We start from the raw sequence: 13,007 nt of genomic DNA on the forward strand, positions 1-13,007 counted from the left end.
ACTATAAAGGGATTAGAATTGTTACCAGCACACAGTAGATGATCAGTAAATCTTAGCTGTTGTCCGTCATTCAGCTCTATATTCAAGGATGTTCCCAGCCAAAGAGACTAGATTCTTCCCCATCATTCACTAACTAGAGTGGCAATAAACTGGGGAAGATAGTCTATGCATAGTGTATCAGACTGCAACAATATGTGGATATCACATTATCCACGGAAAAGAGAGAAATACGGAATAGTAGCACAGTCAGCTAGTACATGGCAAAACTCGATTTTGAACCCAGGTCTCTCTGCTCCAAAGGCCAATCTGTTCTTTTTGAACCCTGTTGCCAAGAGCTCAGCATGAGCTGACAATGTGCAGTGGTTGTTAATGCAGTGAATGTGGTGGTAGACAAATGGGATGTGTACAGGCAGAAGCCTCTGGAACAGAGGAATGGTGGTAGCCCTGCTCCAGTCCTCTGCTTGACCATCTGAATCGGTCAGACCATGCTTCCAAAAGTGACTAGTGGGTGGGAAGACATGGAATCGCGTCCTGTGGTAGCCCTTAGGAGGGATTAAGATATTTTGCCTGAAGGAGAGAAGACAGCTGTGGACATGAGAGCAGTCTTCAAACAATAAACAATTTATCAAAAATAGAGGGGAAGAGAATTCAGTATAACATAGGTGAAAAACATCTTTCTGGGCTTCCCTGGTGGCGCAGTGGTGGAGAGTCCGCCTGCCGATGCAGGGGACGCGGGTTCGTGCCCCGGTCTGGGAAGATCCCACATGCCGTGGAGCGGCTGGGCCCGTGAGCCATGGCCCCTGGGCCTGCGCATCCGGAGGCTGTGCTCCGCAACGGGAGGGGCCCCAACAGTGAGAGGCCCGCGTACCGCAAAAAACAAACAAAACAACAAAAAAAACTTCTTTCTTTTTTGCCCACACCGTGTGGCTTGCAGGGTCTTCCCTGACCAGGGACTGAACCCGGGCCGTTGGCAGTGAAAGCTCAGAGTCCTACCACTGGGCCACCGAGGGAATTCCCTAGGTGAAAACGTTCTAACTGTCTGAACCATACAAGGCTCTCTGGTTTGGGAAGTGATAAATTTGCTCTCATTGGAAAGATTGAGGAGAAGCTGGACAACCACTTGATGGGGTAAAGTAGAGGAATTTTGTCAAATGAATTCAACATATATTTATTTAGTGGACATCTGTTACAGGCCATGTATGGTACATGAGTCAAAGTTCCTGCCAAACTTGAAATTCTATTATGAAACTAGAAGGGCTAACTAAATAGGACCTTATATCCTGCTCAAAACTCTGACTTTGACCACTATACTCATTGGCATAAATATTCTTGTAATTAATTTTAAAATTAATTATATATTCTTCTTTCCCTTACCTGAGTAACTTTTGCCACTTGCAATAAAGTAGGGGCAAATTCCACCATATTAACCTGGATTGCTCCTGTTCCATGTTCTCCCATGTAAGCTTCCTTTTAGCACAGGGGAAACAAAGAATAATTTAGTCAGCAGTATTAGGACAGGAAACTGAAGGTTTCCAAGTACATTTTAAAGGGAAAAAAATGCAAAATAAAATGGAAAATAGTACCAACCTCAAATATATGAGCTGACAATTCACCTTCATTCTCTGGAACACATCCTGTTCCAGTGTGCAGAGCTCCATATTTTTATTTTATGATTCTGGCCCTAAAGTGATTGCCCTGAGCTTAGGGTTCCAAAGTAAAGAAAGTGGATACAGCTTGTCAAATAGGAGCTGTGGTCAGAGCTGAATGTAGGTTGGAGTGGCGTCTGTAGTGGTTGCTGGGAGGACCTACTATGTGACCAGCAGAGTACGGCCATGACTGACCAAAGCATGTTTGAAAGCATTTGAAAAGGCTTTATCTATGTTTTGTTTTCTAACACTGCCTACCAATTCATAAAACCTCAATCAATATTTGCTCAAGTGCAGGGTGGTAGAAAGTCGAAACAGTGGGCAAAGTAACAGGGAGAAAACTTGCAAGTTGATATTTAACTTTGAGCGAGTCATTTGTCCTGTTCACTAGAAAGACGTATGCTCTGAGAAAGGAGATGAATTAAGACTGTGGTTTTCAAACACAGGTCGTAGCCCACTGAGAAATCAATTTAATAAGTTGAAATCAGCATTTAAAAACATTAAATAGAGGGGCTTCCCTGGTGGCGCAGTGGTTGAGAGTCCGCCTGCCGATGCAGGGGACACAGGTTCATGTCCCGGTCCGGGAGGATCCCATGTGCCGCGGAGGGGCTGGGCCCGTGAGCCATGGCCGCTGGGCCTGTGTGTCCGGAGCCTGTGCTCCGCGGCGGGAGAGGCCGCAACGGTGAGAGGCCCGCGTACCGCAAAAAAAAAAAAAAAAAAATAGAAATAGAAAATTTCTATTTAATTTAAAAAATTAAATAGAAAATTCCAGACTGCTTTGCACACATCAAGGGTATTATTTAATGAAACTTTTGCTTATTTCATGTGAATACACACACACACACACATGCACATGCACACATGTGTATACTGGATTGTGCTGTACCATGGAGCACAGTCAAAAATGTTTGACAAATGCTGACCTAAGAGAACCTATTTAGCATTTGGGCCACAGAGAGGACCCCAGAAAAAGCAAATAAATGATTTTGGATCCTCTATTACTGAGTTGACAGATTAATGTATTTTTATAAATTGTGATAAAATATACATAACATAAACAGACTAACGTTTTAAAATGTAAGGGAAAAAGCACTAAATGCCTTTGTCTAAAAACTAAAAACCTCCCACCCCCAACTTGTATCATCTTAAAGGTTTGAGTTTACAATGCTATCCCCCTTCTCCCATCCCCCTTGTTTTTCCTCCTAGGACTAGGACCAGGACTAGGTTCCTGGTCTGTATCTCCCGGAACAGGTGTATGTTTTGATTTTGATCTTATGGGGCAAGTAGCAAAAGTCCCCTCTTGTACCTGTGACTGAGTTAGAGAGGAGAGTGCGTTTACATTCAATTGTACTCTTATATTACAAAATAGATTGTTAAAAAGCAGGTAATTAACTAGAATCTAAATAGGCATATAATTTGGAACAAGATTTAGAGAACTACAGTGTGCCTTGGTGAGCATACCAGTCTTACCTTCCTTTTCAGATCTGGGCAGTTGTCTGTCACAGACCCTGACTTACTTTTATTTTTGCTTATGTTTCATATTTGCATCCTTGTTTTTTGTCCTTTAAGTATAAATTGTTTCCCTAGCTACATTGTTTGCCTTATCAGGGGTACAGATTCCTTTCCTATCTATTTACGTGTCTTTGCCAGACACACAATACTATTCAATAAATGTAATTGTATAAATGCAGTAAATGATAATTGATTACTTTTTCTTCTCAGCCATTATCAATAACTGAGTCATTTTTACTGGAATCAGGCAGTCAAATGCCATTGAAGACAACTTTTCCTTTTCTGGAGCAATAACCTCATTGCTAGTTGCTTAGAATTTCTCAGTTTCCAGGCTCTTCCCCCTCAGGCCACATTTACTCACTTGGCTTGGGCTCTGAACTAGCTGCACCTTGTATTTGTATAACTGTAGTTAAAGGAGCTTTACTACTTTTTAATTCACTGGTGAAGGACATAAAGGGATGTTATCTTCATGTGGCCAATGGGGAAACTGAGGCATAGAGCCATTAAGCCCATGGTTCTGCAGCACAGTTGGTGACAGCTCTGGACTAGTTGCTGACTTCGAGAGTGGGGCTCTTTTCACTACATCAGTGGCTTCTGTGCTTTGTTTTACCCTCCTATTCCTCCCTCACTAAATTGGAAGATTCCTGCTTTCATCTCAAGGTGAAGAAAAAAGAGAGGGAGGGAGAATTGTGCAGCTGATGATTTCTATAACTCTTTTCCACCAGTGATTTCCCTGAGGTATTTACATAGAGTAGGATTTTTAATACACACCACAGGCAAGCCGGTCTCCTCTGGCTAAATACCTTATTTCTTCCTCATCAATCCAAGTCTGGCCTGAAGACATCTTCCATGTTACTTTCCTGCCTGATCCTGCTCCATCCCACCCAGACTGACTCAGTGAAGAGGCTACTCTGTGCCAGTTTACTGTGTGTTTTTTGTTGTTTTTTTTAACATCTTTATTGGAGTATAATTGCTTTACAATGGTGTGTTAGTTTCTGCTTCAGAACAAAGTGAATCAGTTATACGTATACATATGTTCCCATATCTCTTCCCTCTTGCATCTCCCTCCCTCCCACCCTCCCTATCCCACCCCTCTAGGTGGACACAGAGCACCGAGCTGATCTCCCTGTGCTATGCGGCTGCTTCCCACTAGCTATCTATTTTACGTTTGGAGTGTATATATGTCCATGCCACTCTCTCACTTTGTCACAGCTTACCCTTCCCCCTCCCCATATCTTCAAGTCCATTCTCTAGTAGGTCTGTGTCTTTATTCCCGTCTTACCCCTAGGTTCTTCATGACCTTTTTTTTTTTCCTTAGATTCCATATATATGTGTTAGCATATGGTATTTGTTTTTCTCTGACTTACTTCACTCTGTATGACAGACTCTAGGTCCATCCACCTCACTACAAATAACTCAATTTCGTTTCTTTTTATGGCTAATATTCCATTGTATATATGTGCCAAAACCCTGCAGAAAGTAGGCATAGAGGGAACTTTCCTCAACATCATAAAGGCCATATATGACAAACTCACAGCCAACATCGTCCTCAATGGTGAAAAACTGAAACCAGTTCCACTAAGATCAGGAACAAGACAAGGTTGCCCACTCTCACCACTATTACTGTGTGTTTTTAGGAGACTGCACCTGCCTTATCTCACTTAAACCCACAGAAAATCTGTGAGGCAAGTATTTTTATTCCCATTTAAGAGCTGATAAAACCCAGGCTCAAGAAAGTTGAAAACTCCAGTTCCTCAAGTCCAGGTTTTGTGCTCTTTTCCCAGATCTCCAGGGCTTTTATTTATTTACTTGCTTGTTTATTATTTAAGCACATCGTACATTCCTCTCCAACCTCCAGTTTCCTTTATGCAAAATTCTAGCATACATGATTTAAAAAAATTTTTGTGTACCTTTTGGAAGAACCGCAAGAATTTTAGGTCCACTGTAAGGTAAGTCTTGTGTAACAGCCTGTGGAAAGTTGGAAATTGAATAATGTCCATTTCAGTTATGCTGGATAGTTTAAATAAAGTTACCAAAAATTTATTTCATTGCAAGCAACCAAGTTACTGGGTCTCCAGAAGTGGGAGCCAATGCTATGTAATAATGGCAACAACAACAATGAAAATCAGATTTAAAAAATAAAATCTTTGATCATATGTATGGAATACGAGACAAAGCAAAATTGCCTCTCAGTATGTATAGATACTACAAACAATAAATGCTGGAGAGGGTGTGGAGAAAAGGGAACCCTCTTGCACTGTTGGTGGGAATGTAAATTGATACAGCCACTATGGAGAACAGTATGGAGGGTCCTTAAAAAACTAAAAATAGAATTACCATATGATGCAGCAATCCCACTGCTGGGCATATACCCAGAGAAAACCATAATTCAAAAAGACACATGCACCCCAATGTTCATTGCAGCACTATTTCCAATAGCCAGGTCATGGAAGCAACCTAAGTACCCATCGACAGACAAATGGATAAAGACGATGTGGTACATATATACAATGGAATATTACTTAGCCATAAAAAGGAACGAAATTGGGTCATTTGTAGAGACATGGATGGACCTAGAGACTGTCATACAGAGTGAAGTAAGTCAGAATGAGAAAAACAAATATCATATATTAACACATATATGTGGAATCTAGAAAAATGGTACAGATGAACTGGTTTGCAAGGCGGAAATAGAGACATAGAGGTAGAGAACAAACATGGACATCAAAGGGGGAAAAGAGGGGTGGGATGAATTGGGAGATTGGGATTGACATATATACACTAATATGTATTAAATAGATAACTAATGAGAACCTGCTGTACAGCACAGGGAACTTCACTTTGCTGTACAGTAGAAACTAACACAACATTGTAAAACAACTATACCCCAATTTAAAAAAAAAAAGATTCTACAACAAAGCAAGACAAATTTATTTTCATCTACTTGAAATTGCAGAGGAGGGAGATCCTGCAAAGCTTCCAGGGAGAAAGGGATAGTGAAGGGAATGTAATTGCACAGTATCCGTTATTACTAATAAAAGCATGAAAATAAACATATAATTGACACGCTTTTTAGTGTCTTCTTTATTGTTTCATTTTGCTGAATGTAAACTTTTAAATTTGGATTTTCATAGGTTCCATCCTGACCTCCAGTCTCCTAAGTCTATTTTCTCCACGTGGTTATAAGATTTTCACCTGGATATTAGCATTCTTTTCTTTTCTTTCCTTTTTTTTTAAGGTCCCACCAGTCTGGGAAAGAGAAGGGACTCAGGACCTACTGTCAGAATTTCAAGTTGGCCCCATCACAGCGAATCCATCCCATTCCCTGCTTTAACTTTTTCCTGTGTAGAGCCACTAAGGTGCAGCGATATTCCTACTTATAAGATTTTAAAATATTTCTCCTTGGGGAGAGATTTTAGGGCGGCGGGCACACCCCTCTGTACTTCCTCATTTCGGCGCGTAATAAGTGGAAGCGCAGAAGCCCGAGGCCGGGAAACGGATTTGGATTTCAAAGGGCTATTGTGCCTCCCTCTGGGCTCTGACCTGGAAAGCGCTTTATCTGTAACCCTTTTATGGCCCCAGACGTATTCTCGCTTCCTGGCTATTTGTAAACTTGTCTAATCTCGCTCACAGGACTGTAGGTTGCCGACCAAACGGAGGGAGAGGGTGAGAATGTTTGTAAGAGTTTAGAAAGTGATAACAATCCCATTTTATTTATTTATTATGCATTGCACAATCCTATAATAACAATGACAGTGTACATGAAAGTTCTTCTACAATTCTATCACCCTAATAAATCGCTTGTTTCTATTTTATCTTCCATTTCCTCATGCATTAAAACATTCTGCAAAGCTCTGTGCCAGCCTTAGGGATTCACGGGAAACTTTTACACATCCTAAATGCAAATTTGCATTGTTTTTTTAAAAAATTATAGTTGATTAACAATATTGTGTTAGTTTCAGGTGCACAGCAAACTGATTGGTTATACATATATATGTACATATCTATATTCTTTTTTTGACTCTTTTCCATTATAGTTTATTACAAGATATTGACTATAGTTCCCTGTGCTATTCAGTTGCATTTTGCTTTTATTTTTCCTTTTTACTTATCCTAAGTATTTCTGATGCTGCAAAAATATTCACAACATGGCTTTAGTGACTACCTAATATTCCATCAACGACATACACTTTAAAGTGTTATTTCAGTGTAAGTATCCAGCATTTACGAGTAAACGCTAACACCCTTTGACCTTGCACTGCAGGGCCAGAAGACCGGTCAAGGTTAGACGGAGGGCTCCAGGAGGAAGGGCTGCCGCCCGCGCGCCAGCCGGCCAGCCGAGGACGCGAGGAGGAAGCTTGGTGCGCCACCCCCTCGACCCCTTCCGGCACCTGCAGTCTGGCGCCTTTTCCCTCCGACCTCGCTTCCTCGGGTCCCGCGCTCCAGCGAAGGGCCCCCAATCCGGCTGCGTGCCCACCCCTAGCCCCGGGCTGTCTGTTTCCAGAGCGCCTCCTAAGGTGTACGTGAGGCAGGAAGTGACGCAAAGGGTCTCCGAGGATCTGGAGAGGGCGGGAGACTATAAACGGCAGACTGCAGGCAACCAACCCATCAGAGGGCGTCAGCATCGGCCGGTGACGGGTAGTGGAGCGGCGGACCCGGGAGGCGCCTGTGTGAGTGACACGCTGCTGCTAGAATCCCGCTGACCCTCCTGCCCTCCCTTTAGCCTGCGGGGCTGCTCCGAGCAGTCTCGGGTGCGGCCCTCCGGCGTGCAGTCCAGCAGCCTCGGGGAGTCGCCGGGGGCGCGGGAAGGCTGCAGCGCCTCCGGGTGGGGCGGGAGGGGGTGCGCGCCGCGTGGCGGCGGGGAAGGGGTTGCGGCGGAGAGCGGAGTAGCCTGCAAGTGCAAGCAGGGTAGAGCCGCGCTGCAGAGAGGGGCTGCCCTACCTTTCTCTTCCTCTTGGTGCCCTCCTCCTCTTGGCCCCCGACCGGCGAATGGATTCTGTTAGGGCCCTGAGGGCGAGATGAGGGGTGCCCCACTGTCGCTCTGCGCTCCGCCATTCTTCTTCCGGCTCCTCAGGCCACCCGGATCCCTTGTCCTCAGTAGCTTGCCCTTAAAAGATGCAGGCCCTCGTGGGACAGCCCTAGCCTGAGGGCTCGGGAGCGAGGCGTGAGCCACGCTGCCGCAGCGCAGAGCCGCTGTGCGGGGAGCACGTGGCCGCTCTAGGAAGAGTTCCCAGGGAATGGCTGTCGCGGTGCGTGGGTGACCTTGAGCTCGTAGCCTTTGGATTCCTCGGGGCCTTCCCGGGCCCTGGTCTCATCGCTGTCCTCGACTAGATTACTGTGTCCTGGGCATTTAGGCGGGGGTTTCTATAAGCTGTATATTTGAACTCTAGTACAACCTGATCTTTCAGCGCTGCCCGTTGGCCTTGTGTGTGGGTTCTCAGTTTTCCCAAGGCAGAAGCCGACTGAAAACCGCAGGTGTTGATATTAAGAATATTCGGATTGCTAGGCCCTCCTCACTAACAGATGGGAGACTGTAGGAATAAGACTTATACTTTGTGAAAGCTATGGTCTAGAGACTAAATAAAAGCTATTTGGATTGGAATCGGCTTTTGCCTTCAGGAAATTAGGGATATGGTATAAAAAGGCTGTGCCGTATGGTATAAATGGGCTTAGAGACCCATTGTGTCACTGTTTCGGGTGGACAGCTTTCTAAGCTCGTAGTGGGGAGAGTGGGTAAGTTGTGACTTGACTCGTGTTAACGTCCTCCCTCTGCCTACTGCTTGTGGCGACTTTGGGTATACCAAGGAAATTGATTGCTGCTGCTTTTTTCGGAGAAGATTGAAGTAGGAAATAGTTGCCCTGTTACAAATATTTGGATACCTTTATTCTAGGTTTCGATAGGACTTTGGAATACTAGATGCTGATTCTGTGGTCTCTGAGCTAGGGAGTTTGACCTTACTGACAAAGACATTTAAGGTGATTTCCAGAAGTGGTTTTCTACCTTTTTTTTTTTGGTGGTATCTTATTTCCCCGACCGGGGATTGAACCCACATCCCCTGCAGTGGAAGCTCAGAGTCTTTACCACTGGACTGCCAGGGAGGTCCCTGATTTTCTGCTTTGAAAATTAAGGTTAGGCTATCTAAAGTATACTTGTTTGCCCTGCTGTTCCCCCCCCCCTCAATTTTGGATTATAATAAACTCAATATGCTTCACAAGAAAATCCAGAATTTAAAAAATTTTGTCATTGATATGAAATATTTTCCAAAAGTCTATATATAGCATAGCATCCTTTAACTTTTCTTTGATGGAATGTTCTGACAAGAACATTGTAGTGGTGGCTGTGAACCTAGCCTGTGCTGAAGATTGTTGGATAGCAAACAACTCAGCTAACTCTGCCCTAAGCGGTGACATTTATTTGCCTCTGATAATGTAGTTATCTGTAATGGAGAAGGCTCCCAGCTAAACTTGAATCAGACAACAACTGAAAGCTCCTAAAAATGATTCTCTGAGGCCGTTTGGAACTCTTCTGTGTGTGTGCCTTCTGTCTGCTCTCGCAGATGAGCACTACACAAATAGACTGCAGGGACTTCAGGTGGTCCTGACCTTCAAGTTGAGCAATCTTTTTTTCAGAAAGCTAAATAGGAATGAAGATTTTGCTTGTTTTTTTTTGATTTCCTCCACTGCCTTTTCATTTTAGGCCCGGAAAGTTAACTCTGGAAGCTAGTAAAGACCTTGACCAACTGTCTCTTTACAGTTTTTCTACTTTTTAAAGTTTCCCTACTACCCAAGCTTTACCCAGTGATTTCAGGATAAACCAAAATAGTAGCAAGGATGGGAAGATCCCACGTCCAAGGTTTTCATCATATTCTCTTTCATATAATTTCCAAATGATATGAAAAGTGAACTTCATATACATTAACCATGCCCCCGTACGTTAACAAATAAAATATCTTTAGTCTTTGTTGATTATGATATAATTGCATATCAAGTATTATAGGATAGGGATATCAGTCAGAGAAGGCTTCATAGAGATGGCCCTTGAGCAGATCCTGGAAGAAATGAGTAGGACTTTAAGAACAGAGGAAGAATGTTAGTGGGTACAGGCAGGGGCTGGATTCTGTCTCATTTTGGAGAAGATAGAGGGCGGCAAAGTAATTAGGTAGTATAGGTCTCTAGAACAGAGCCTCAAAAGCAGGCAGAGGAATTTCATTTTATGTGATCTCCAAGGACTTGAAACTGTGGCTTGTTTTCTAAATTGAAATGGGCTTGTCAATAATAACAAATAAGTGTCTTATTTTTATTTCAGGTAAAGTGGAGTAGCAGCTTTGGGTATGTTTTATATATAGGTGAAAGTATATTTTGGTACCTGATCCCCACAGCCCTTTAGCTGTACGTATTTTGTACAGAACTATTGTTTTAAGACATCCCGAAGTAGCTTAAGACCATAAGATAATTACTGTATTTAAAAAAAAATTAAATAGAAATGCCACATTTCAAGAAAGTAGGAATAAGATGATTTGAATTTGAAAGAAGTTTGGGGCTGTAGTCTAGCGAGTACCTTTGCTTGCCTCCTGTCTTCCATCCCATGGCTCAATTAAAAAACATTTCAGATCTTCCTTCCATTTCATGTTCAAAACATGTGGGGCTCTGGTTTTGCTTACCTTAATTTTCATTATTGTGAGAAACTGAATAGTTTTCCCAGTTATCACTGAGAACACCAAAGATATACAAGATGCTAATATGAATAAAAATCAAGGTGATGTTTGGTTTGTCTCTTGTAATAGATTGTTAGCACTGGTGGTGACATCTTGAAAGAAGCCAAATAATGGTTGTTTGCCTTTTATACATAGTCTTGTAAGAGAACTACTTGTTTATAGACTGGTATATAACTGGTATGAAAAGTTTCTCTCCCATGCTTTTAGAACACGTAAATTAGAGTTATTTCAGTTAGAAGAAAATTCATTAAGCATTCTTTGAAATAGCTTTACTATGTGTGAGATTATTTTGAAAGAATAACTCAATTTTGTTATGTGTAAAAACTTCAGGAATAACTTTTCTGGATATCATAGAATTAATTGTGTTCTTCACAGATGTGGGGTTAAATGATGGAGTTAAAATGGAAATTACCTAGGTCACACTTTTTTTCCTCTGACTTGATTTCTTTTATGTTATAGTCTTAATGTTCTGTCTGGGGATTGAAAATAGAAATAGTGTATCTGTTTTCTCAGTAAAAAATATACTTTTAATTATACAAAATCATGGCATGTGCTATTAATGTTTTTTCAGACTTGCAATCCTCAATCTCATTGTTTATTTAAATCTTTTATGTAGATCATTTATTTAAATATGTTGTCACTTTAGTCTTTAAAACTAGAAGCCTTGAGGAATGGCTGGGTCAGATGAATATTAAACTGGTAAGCCGTTTTTTCCTAGAAAAGGGTGATTAAAGTTGGTTCAGGGTGGGGCCTTCTAGTTCTGGCTCTAGTGATTGGGTCTCTACGGTTCTGGTGCAGTGATAGTGATAAGCTTTTTGTACCACATGGGGCAAGAGATTGTGCTTCTAAGAATATGACCTATTGCTTATTGGCTCCGGTCTTTAAAGCTTGGGAATTAAAAATTGTTTTTTTGTTAATAGGTTTTGATAGACTTTTCTAATGCCAGTTTTTATAATTTCTTTGTTTTACAATCTGCATGTATATCACAGGTTGCTTTGTGCAATGTGGGTGTTAAATGTGCTATGAGTGTACTTGTAGTGGAGGAAAAGCTTTAAAATAGTGTGAAATAAATGTCCATTTTATACATCTCAACATACTATCACTTTCAAGCATCTAGATGGACTCAAACCAAATTAATTAGAAAATCTAGATTTCAGTTAATACCTACGCTTTAACTTAAGACTCTCTCTTGGTTACAGAGGTGTAGTTTGCTTTGAAAAAAGTTGAAATTAATTTCTTAAATTTCTGGAGATGAGAACGCGCTTTCTATAAAACCAGTTTTATAGAAACCCATTGGACTTCATTTTTAGATGATCAGTTTTCAGCCTCGAGCAAGTCACTTAACGTCTCAAATAACTGGCCTTTTCATCTGTAAAATAGCATACTCTGTTTTTCTTTTACCTATTCTTTTTGCATCGAAGATCTATCAAATCATTTGTTAGGAACTGTTCATTTAATCAGAAAGATCAGGTTCTCTCTCCTTTTCTATTGGCGGTGATTTGTTACGGATTTGTGTAGCATAACCAGTCTTGACTTAATTTTACTTTTGTTAGGTTTTTTTTTTTTCCAGGTGCTAGTCTATTTTCTTTTGTATTTGTCCCTTTTCTTTGACTACTAAATTCAATTACTTAAATCTACTTACCATGGATAACATTCTAACTAGTTTTCCTCACATTTTTTTCTTTTTTAAATAAATTTTTTGGCTGCATTGGGTCTTTGTTGCTGCGCACGGGCTTTCTCCAGTTGCAGCAAATGGGGGCTGCTCTTTTTTGCAGTGCATGGGCTTCTCATTGCGGTGGCTTCTCTTGTTGAGGAGCACGGGCTGTAGGCGCACGGGCATCGGTAGTTGTGGCACGCGGGCTCAGTAGTTGTGGCGCATGGGCTTAGTTGCTCCGCGGCATGTGGGATCATCCCGGACCAGGGCTCGAACCCGTGTCCCTTGTGCTGGCAGGCGGATTCTTAACCACTGCGCCACAAGGGAAGTCCCAATTTTCCTCACTTTTTTTTTTTTTTTTTTGCGGTACGCGGGCCTCTCACTGTTGTGGCCTCTCCCGTTGCGGAGCACAGGCTCCAGACGCGCAGGCTCAGCGGACGTGGCTCACGGGCCCAGCCGCTCCGCGGCATGTGGGATCTT

At 42.1% G+C, this 13,007-nt stretch overlaps 1 protein-coding gene and 1 long non-coding RNA gene across 5 annotated transcripts in view; one reads left to right on the forward strand and one right to left on the reverse strand.

The window, feature by feature from the left end:
- The window catches only part of LOC137225095 (uncharacterized), a 34,698-nt gene extending 27,016 nt beyond the window's left edge, over positions 1-7,682 (reverse strand). The window contains exons 1-3 of one of the 2 annotated variants that reach the window (XR_010943690.1): positions 7,550-7,682; positions 5,069-5,126; positions 1,375-1,467 (exon numbers count right to left, since the gene is read on the reverse strand). This is a non-coding gene — a long non-coding RNA (uncharacterized lncRNA). Of the gene's footprint in view, positions 1-1,374; positions 1,468-5,068; positions 5,127-7,410 lie in introns of both variants that reach the window. The other variant, XR_010943691.1, reaches the window with a different exon arrangement.
- Positions 1-13,007, forward strand: part of TFRC (transferrin receptor) — a 116,973-nt gene that overhangs the window by 82,965 nt on the left and 21,001 nt on the right. The window contains exon 1 of one of the 3 annotated variants that reach the window (XM_067738589.1): positions 7,692-7,828. The exons of 1 other annotated variant lie outside the window; for it this stretch is intronic. The gene's annotated coding sequence lies outside the window, so the exon portion shown is untranslated. Of the gene's footprint in view, positions 1-7,691; positions 7,910-13,007 lie in introns of those variants that run through there. One more of the 3 variants, XM_067738590.1, reaches the window with a different exon arrangement.

The sequence above is a fragment of the Pseudorca crassidens genome, chromosome 5 (genome assembly GCF_039906515.1).
Source record: "Pseudorca crassidens isolate mPseCra1 chromosome 5, mPseCra1.hap1, whole genome shotgun sequence".
NCBI lineage: Eukaryota > Metazoa > Chordata > Mammalia > Artiodactyla > Delphinidae > Pseudorca > Pseudorca crassidens.